Source organism: Scardinius erythrophthalmus (assembly GCF_964197995.2).
Source record: "Scardinius erythrophthalmus genome assembly, chromosome: 19".
Classification (NCBI taxonomy): domain Eukaryota; kingdom Metazoa; phylum Chordata; class Actinopteri; order Cypriniformes; family Leuciscidae; genus Scardinius; species Scardinius erythrophthalmus.
The window spans coordinates 26,133,323-26,142,938 of record NC_138239.1 but is presented as its reverse complement, the minus strand read 5'-3'; the positions used below and the strand labels follow the sequence as shown (position 1 = coordinate 26,142,938).

General features: G+C 35.9%; 1 long non-coding RNA gene across 2 annotated transcripts; it reads left to right on the top strand.

Moving 5' to 3' along the window:
- Positions 1-6,429: 6,429 nt before the first annotated feature.
- On the top strand, positions 6,430-9,127 carry LOC308707557. 2 transcript variants are annotated; one of them, XR_014032184.1, is made up of 7 exons: positions 6,430-6,553; positions 6,926-6,996; positions 7,096-7,175; positions 7,252-7,360; positions 7,570-7,644; positions 8,365-8,439; positions 8,554-9,127. It is a non-coding gene; the product is annotated as an uncharacterized lncRNA (long non-coding RNA). The 2 variants fall into 2 exon arrangements; XR_014032185.1 differs by having other exon boundaries at positions 8,365-8,450.
- The last annotated feature ends 489 nt before the right edge of the window (positions 9,128-9,616 follow it).

Here is a 9,616-nt window from a genome sequence, read left to right as displayed (position 1 = left end):
ACACTCTGGTGACCAACTATAACACTCTAGCATGTGTCAGTAAGTTTTACACCAGAGTTTAATGGTTTGGCATCTTTATTTTTATTTATTTAAAGAAATCAATACTTTTATTCAGCAAGGACACATTACATTGATCAAAAGTGACAGAAAATACATTAATAATAGGGCTGTGTATTGGCAAGAATCTGGCGATACGATACGTATCACGATACATGGGTCACGATTCAATATATTGCAATATATTTCGATACTGTGCATAAGGCGATATATTGGGATTTTTTAAAAGTAAAATATATTAAAATATTTAAAAAAAAGAAATGATGTGCATAAAAGTCAAAGAAGTTTACTTTAGGTAAACAATTCAGTACACAGAAAATCAAACTGCCAGTTTGGGCTTGTGGTTTACAGGTTCTTAGTGAGCAAATGTTTATATGCTCAAGTAGGCCATAATAAAAGAAAATAGGTACAGTCCCTGTCACAATACAAAACAACAACGTGAACTGGACGAAAATGAATAAAAGTGGATGAAAGTGAACAAAATAAATGTGTCATATATTGAAATCAAGTTTTATGTGATAAAAGATTTTAAAAGAACTGGACGCGCGAATGAGGCGAACCGCGCCGCACTAAACGCCTCGTGCCGCAGGACCTCCAGACGCGCGTAAACGCGTCTTTGCATTAACTTAACATTGCAATCACTCGCGCCAGATGCTCTCTTCGCGTTTGATGTGAACGATGCACGCGATTACATTTAGAAATAGACAAGCTTTGTTTCCAAATGCACCAAGCAAAGATATCCTTTCAGTTGTATAAACTTTTATAAAACCAGCCAATATAATCACAATAAACACATCCAAAATGAAATATTTAACATATAGGCTATATAACAACTGCACAACGTCTAATTTGTAAACAAAATGATTTACGCACTAAATCCAGCATAAACTCCGGCACAATTTGCATATGTTTAAACTCTCAAGGTAGACATCACATCCCGAACCTCACAGCAATTGGCTGCCGACTGCGTTTTTCGCTTGATATTTGTATAAAGGAACTGCCCAACTTTTTGACGCTCTCGGTCGCTCTCAACGCTTTCTCCGGTCCGCTGTCAATCCTAAAATGTCCAGTGGACACGCACCGTTATAGGCGAGCCTGGCGAGGACACTAGTGGTGCGTCTCAGCATAGCTATCTATTGGTAGGGATTTAAACAACATAAACGTGAACCACTGTCTTACGGTCTTACCATGAATATTTTTGGACGTAAAAAAAAAAAAAAATCGATATTGCGTTTTTGAAAATCGATACAGTATTGCAAAATAAAATATCGCGATACTCAAGTGTATCGATTTTTTCTTACACCCCTAATTAATAATGTTAAAAAATTGTTTGTTTGTTTTTTTCAAACAAATGCTGTTCATTAAAGAGTGCTGATTTGTATTTTTTTGTTATTATTTTGTTTACTGTTTTTTTTTTTTTAAGTTATTTTAAATTGTAATATTTAACAATATGACTAGGGATGCACCGATATGAAAATTTTGGCCGATACCGATAATTATTTATATTTGAAAGCTGATAACTGATATATTTGCAGATCAATCTAAATCCAATTTTTTATATAATTTTATATAAATAATAATAATTCTCACCATGAAACGCCATGTCCCAAGCACACAATTATAATGTTTTCATTATAATTTATGTAGCCTATATAACAGAATTGCACTGCACATATTGCACTTAACTGCATTTTCCTTTTTTTAAGTGATTCCAATCATATTTTAAGCAATTCAAAACCATCATGGCGAACAAGTGCGCATCTGATGTTTCTCAGCTTAAGGGAATAATACATTATTCATCGGCTTTAATATATCGGCCAGATTTTCTTATCGGGTCGATAACGATAACATTCAACATTAAAAATGAACATATATCTTGCCGATACCGATGTGGTGGCCGATATATCGTGCATCCATAAATGTTACTGTTTACTGTATTTTTGATCAAACAAATGCAGCCTCTGTGAGCTTAAGCGACTTTCAAATACATAAAAAAAATCTTACCAACCCCAATCTTTTTAACGGTAGTGTACATGGGTGGAAACACAAACAAACAGTCATTGAGATTCAACAGCAAAAATAAAAAAAGCAGAAATAAAACCAGAACACAAACATTGCACAAATCTTTGATTGCACTGATGTAGTTTCAGAATTTAAATGAGGTTAATTTGCTTTTGATGATGTAGGAAGATTGTCAAGTGAATTAGAGTAGAAAGAAATGAGTTTGAAGCTTGTTTCCAAGACTGGAATGATAAAAAGGGTTAGTTTATTTCTCCTTCAGAGATGGCTGGAAGGGCTTAACTAAACACGACGTTCAATCTAATGCTTGGCTACTCTATGTTCCTGTTGGAAGCCCGACGTTTAATGACAGAAGCAGACAGAACGCCTCTGCGGCACGAGGGGAACCAAATGATCGTTGCAACTGAGAAACCAAACCAAAGGCGAACGCATTCTAAGGGCAGACGGTTCTCTCATCAGTGATGGCAATCAGGCCTTCTACGGGCTGGAACCAATTCTGCATTTTTTCAATTGCTGACCGCTCACCTAAAAACCACTATGACGCACAATTTATAGGCACTTTATGCTTGATCAGCAATGTCCGAGACTCAAAGCAGCAGTCTCGACTTTGGAGAGAAGGATATTGCTGGATATAAAGCGTCATAATCTTTCCATGAAAACTGTGTACTAGTCACACATTTTTTAGTTTGGTGGGTCAGACTGGACTGGGACAAAAAATCGGGCCCAGACCGGCCCACTATATGATCATAAACACCACACATCTATGCACGCCCTTAATTATATGCATACCAACTCCTATTCATTAAAACCACTAATGCCATGTAATGAGTGAGTATAGGAACGAGTGAGAGTTAACAGATGAAATAAGTAAAAATCTGACATTTATTAATACAGTTGAACTACACTCCACAGTGATGAATCCTGAAACAAGCTATAAGCTGCATTGGCATAGCAATATCAGTGTCTCTTACAGGATTTTTGTTAAAACTGTGGTGGTGGGACCTCGGTCCTTCTAGGGGGGGTTGGGGGCATGCCCCCCCGTGAGAAAATTTTGTGCATTTTAATGTTAAATTCATCAATCTGGTGCACTTTGAGAGTTCAAAATTAAAAGCTCCACCCCATATTCAGTGTACAAATTAAACAAAGAAAAATTCAAACCTCTTTTAGTTACAGTGTCTATTTACATTACACTACATAATAATAGTTATAATATTAATCCAATGACAGTAATAGCCATATTTTGTAAAACAAATGCACTAAAAAATAAAGGAAACTTTCATAATTAGTTTTGTACCAATTTCTATACTTGAAAGAGATATAAGCACATGATATTTTATTTTGACGCAAACTGCATCAAGCTTTTATTTTGGCGGAAAGCATGATTTACAAACGCGTCTCGGTAATCGTCAACTATGCAGATGTGGAAATAATCTGTAACTGGGTAATATGGGTTCCTACACTCATGACATGGCCTAAGTGTTTTGAAAGTAGTTCTGCTTACCGCGGACTCTACACTCTCTCAATTCTCTCCCGATCCTCCTCACTATCCTTATCATCACAGGAGCTGATGAAGGGCAGAACACATATTTTGACACATAAAGTGTCTGCTTTAAGGGCCTGTTTCTATTTTTTCACGCTATTTCTCTGCACATTCCTTGCGTTTCTTCTCCATCTCGCTGACAGATACACACTGACACTGCTGCACGCTCGCTCACTCGTTTAAAGTTGTGATTGGGCCAGCCCAGTGTCAATCAAGAAAAGAACCAATGGGCCGCTGATCTGCGTGTTTCATGGGCTGGTCTGTCAAAAAAAAAAAAAAACTAACACAGACTTTTTTTTGACCAATGCATTACACCGGCACAAACTCAGCGCCGCCAATTAAGCAAAACAAAACAAAACAAAACGAATGGGCCGTCGATGCAAATTTTATGGGCCGTAAAAAAAATAATAATAAAAAGTATGTATGAGTATGAGATGTAGGCTATCGGCCCAAAAAGCACGTCGGCCCACCGGGAAAATGCCCGGTATGCCCGATGGCCAGTCCAGCCATGGGTGGGTGAGACACTAAACTGAAGGATCTGACAAAAAGACCCTCAGTGCAAGGTTGAGAATTTGAGAATTGACAGCTAGGCACAGAGAAAATACATTTCTAGAATGTTACAAGGTCACAAAAGCATGTTATGGCGAAAAACTTGACAGCACGTGGCAGTGACAAACTACTTCTGCAGAAGCTCTGGGGAATGTTGAGTGAAATGTCATCAAAATCATGCGCTAGCACTTACTCCTGCATCATATGATGGCATTTTTGTTCATTCCTTCATTATGGGATGCTTCAGTCCACAAGGTCTGTGTCCAACCTTTATTCAGGAGTCCTGCAAAATAATTTCAATAGTTTATTATTTCAGTAATTTTCAATAATTTGTAAACTGGAAGCATTTGAAGAGACTTTTCATATTCTTATACTTAGAATTGAAAACATGCGTTTAGGAAAATGTTAATTGCATTCATTGTTAGAAGAAAGAAATAGTTCGCACAAATATGACAGTTCTATTATCATTTACTCAGCCTCATGCTGTTCCATGGCCATTTGCTTTTGTCCTCTTTGTGGAACATATATAAAGAGAAAATCTGAACAATTTTCATGCAGCTTTTTCTCATAAAACGACAATTCACAGCGACCACATCTATCAAGCTCCACAAAAAACACAATTAAAGCTTCATATTCCAAGTCTTCTAAAGCCATATGATAGCTTTGTGTGAGGAACAGACCACATACTTGTTACTTACTTTTATGTTGTTTTATCTCCATTTTAGTGCTCGACAGACATGAAAGAAAAAATACAGCAAATGGGTTTGGAACATCATGAGAGTGAGAAAATAGTCTATCTTTTTAAAAGCTTGCATTAATTGTGTAGTTTGTTTTTGATTATAATCTAAATCTGCATTCATTAAGAGCGCATAATAATATGCCCTTATTAACCACATACAGTAAATATGTGACACTTGATTGCACATTAAATACTGTAATCAACATAGTTCTTAGCTGGAGACTACAGTGACAAAGTCTCACTAATGAGCTTCACTGCTATGCATGTGAAGAGCAAATACTCATGCATCAACAGACAAAAACAGAGCTTACATACTGTCAAATAAAAACAATGGAGAGACAATCAAGCCGCCCAACTGTGTCTGCATACTACAAGGGCTGCAGCACGGATTAAAACTGTGAGATTTAATGAATGCAAACATTTGTAACCCTAAAACCAGACAACAAAGAAATGCTCTGTTGAGAACCCACTGCATGCCTATGCTGTAATCATAATCATTTTTAGATGCTCAGAGAATTGGAAGAGCCAATTAAAAGCGAGATGAGGCTGCATTTATGCCGCTATGTTTCCACTGCAGGCACACATCAGCAACAGGGTTCAATGGAGCAAAACGTTAGCTGAGTCGGTTGAATCCGACCAGCCGAAGGGCAGAGGACAAGAGACGGCATTTTTAATGCAGTCTTACACTGTCACCCCCTCTTTTTTCTCACACATGCACATGCACGCACATATACGCACAGAGAGAGAGAGAGAGAGAGAGAGAGAGAGCGGTCAATCAACCTGTTCGGTGCACAGATGTCTTTCATGGATAAACCAAGGAGGCTGACTCATGTCACTGATGTTGAATGGGATGTCAGTCAAGGAACTGAGACTCAGAGATAGCCTATTATCTGCCGTTTATTATCTGTCCATGTCTTTGTAATGCTAGACTGAGGAAAGACGCAGCGGGTTAGAAGATGAACAATTACTGCTTCGTACTTGTGACATAAAAGTCATTTTGTAGTTTGTTAGTTTTACCACGTTTACCATGTGAAACGATGAACAGTTTGTGGGGTTTGCTGAACTTATACGAGCCATTTCTGGAGACACGAATGTCTTATAGAGACAACCACCTAGAAAACCCACACTGTAAAACAATATCGTTGTTTTAATTGAAAAAAGTAAGTAACCTGGTTGCCTTAAAATTTTAAGTTCATTAAATGAAAAACATTAGTTAATACAATGAAGCAGATTGGTTTAATCAACAGAAACTCGAAATATCATGTTATCTGAACCACATAAATTATCTAAGTTCACTCTAAAAAATGAAACATGGCTGTTGTTGAACCAAAGAAATGTAACTATGCTCAAATTAAATAATGTTCTTGTGTTTGTGCATTAAAACTAAAACAATTGTGTTGACAGAATTAGAAAAAGTCATTTCTCACATTTACACAACTCACTTAAGTTAAATTAACGAAATGCAGTTGTGTTACCGCTGCAGTACCGCACTTTGGTCAACAGGTGGAGCTATATTTGCGCATGCGCAAATATTTCAAAGAACGTTAATGCGTAGCTCATCTCTTAGCACTCCTTCTCCATTTTGTGGGAATCAAATCATGCTCAAACGGAGGCTGCAATCAACATTTTGTATTTATCTGGACCAAAAGGTGAGTTATTTTACTTCCTATCCTTTAATATTGAGGCTGTCAGTAAATTAGAATAGTCAATCGCTGTTTTTGTTGGTATTTATTGAAGTTGCTTTAGCACTTGTCCTCAAGTGGTGTTGTTAGCTGCTAGCGTTTTTTAGCTCTTATGTGATCTTTTAAACTTGCTGAACTTTGATAATATTTGAATTCACCCATACAAAAAATGGCAAATGACCTTATTTTTTTATAAAATTGCTAGTTAAGAAGAGTTTTTCCATGTTGTGCCCCAATACAGCAGTTGTATCTAGTTTTAGTATAAATTTTAATAACTTCCTTAATGTTGAGCATTTTTATTTAATGTCAAATAATATCTCTGAAACTTTTGAAACACAGAATGCATAGGCATATGGCAATAAACACGTTTGACACTGACTCGAGTAAGATGGCATCTACTGTAGCATCTGGTAAGCTTATTAGGTCATCCAAAATAATTTTACTACAGTTTTTTTTTTTTTTGTATTATTATTATTATTTGACTCACATCTTCATTTTTGTTTCCTCAGAATTTTGGAGTCCTGCATGTGACGTGCATAGATTGTGGCTCTTCTCAAACATCCAGATCTAAGCTTTTAAAACACTTCAGGTTGGTACATGGACACAGACAAAGTTTTAAAACATGGAATTCGCTGTGGTCCCACATATGCTCAATACTTATGCAGGTTATCAAGGTGCTGATGGACAGAACATTTACACACAGGAGACATGAGATGATCGAAGATCTGCGTTTCGTCACTGAATTTAATAACAGATAGCCAGCACTCTTTAGAGGCAAGTCTTTATAATGTAATGTCATCTGTGATGAATTACTTGGATGGTTATTGTATGCAATTCCAAATTATAAATTGAAGTATTTTAGATGTAATTCAGATAATGCTGTTAAAGAAATACTGTTAGTCTTGGTATATGATAATATTGTAAAGACTCAAATTTATCAGCAACCAACCTGATTTGTCCTTTTTGTTCATTTCTGAACCCAGCTCCTCAAAATTTTCAAAAAGACAGAAGGAACAGCGGTAAAGAAGATCATAAGCATCCTATCAGTTATGGATCTGGTATGTTCTGTTATATTCTTCATCATTTTTTATCTGACAATAATTCACTATAGATTAAAATAGTATACCCAAAGATGAACATCATTTACTCTGCTTCATGTCACCGAATCCCTTTTATTTTTCGCTTTTCTAACTAAAAAGGTAAATTATGTGGTTGTACTGCTCATTTCTGTCCATGCAATTAAAGTCAACGGTGAGTTCCTGTTCTGAAGCTTCTAAAGTCACATGCAATTGTTTGATGCTATTGAAGCTTCGGAAGAAGAATTCACCATTGACTGTCATTGTAATGACAGAAATGAGCAGGAAAAAAGACTTTGGGAGTTTGAATGACATAAATGTCAGTAAAAAAAAAGAATACAGAACTTTTGGGTATCCCTTGAATTTTTGTATATAAGCTCTGGAATGTTAATATGTACATGATTAATTCTGTTTTAATTTCAGAGCTTGTTCGTCTCTTTACCCTATTTCGCAGCAGCATCAGATTTGTGATTTATGCACTTACAATTGGAACAGCTCTGACATCCAAGATTATTTAATGGCTTTTCTGTAGCAAAGCTTTTGGTTTAGAACCACTTATTACTTTTATTGTACTGGTTCTCTGAATTTTGAGGCCCTCACAGATGCAGTTGCAGATAATATTTTTTTTGGCTCTTGTAGAAATAATTTTGGCATAATTTGTGTTAATTCTTCTGAACACTGCTTATTTGTCTCATTGTTCAGAATGACACCACTGGGAAAAGGTGAATTCATCTTGAATGCACTTGCTGTTTACCTGGCCCTCTCAAACCTTGTGAAGTGAGTGCATGGTAAATTATTTACATTTATAAAAAATATTGGATGTTTCTCTAAAATCAACCATCCCTTTCACCCCTGATCTGTTGTTAATTGTTACTTTATGTATTTTTTTAGGATGTTGAACATGAAGTCCTATCCTCAGTACGCAAGACCACCTTAGGAATCTATGTGGTCAAACATGAAGGAGCAGAGGCTACAGATCCTTACAAATATGTTGGCATCATGATTTAAGGCATCTAAATACATGACAACCTGAACAATGTGCAGAAGTGTGTTCTTCGATGCCAGGTCTTATTTACGCCTGAAAAATAAACTCTTGAAATCTGAGGTTAGGAACATTTCTGGTCTTTCTATAATGTTGCACTGTTGACTGTTACAGTACTTTTGTTTCAATATCAACCATGTTACATTCCTTTGCATAATAGTCTTGTTTTAAACAACTGATAAATTGTTTGCTGCTTTTTTTGCAGAACACCTTTATAAGTAATGATTGATAAATCCTTTCACCTAAAGGCAATATGCTTTTTTAAAATTATTTATTTAATTATTTTCTTGAAAAGTGAAGGCAGTCTTTACAGAGTAAATATTGTGTACATGTTCACGTTGGAAATGTTGGTAAAAATGTAAACAAAATTGTAAAAAAAGAAAAAGTGAATGTATTCATTGAATAAACTCATAATGAAACTGGATTATTTGTGTTGGTTGAATGTAAAAATATTAATTTTAGGATAATTGAACTTAATTAACTTAATTGTTTTGGACAAAATTAAGACTGTTAACCTTATTCAACTAAACGGCATTGGATTAACCTTATGTAATTAACTTAAGTTTATTGAAATAAATAATGTTACATAAATCCAACATAACCCAGTTATGTGGGACCGGTTGACATAAAATAGTTAATTAAAGCCAACATATCATTTCTTAGAGTGTTGATTTGACAAAAGAGAAAATGTTGTCATAACAAATCATGAAAATATGTTTTTTAAGTGCAGTAACCACACAGAATCACCCAGAAACCACCTAGAACTACCTAGTAACCACCCAGATACCCCCAGAAAAACAATAGCAACCACCAAGAACACAATAGCAATCAACCAGAACTCTTTAAACCACTTACCAACCACCCAGAACACCATAACAACCCCCCAGAAAACCACAACAGCCAGCCAGAACA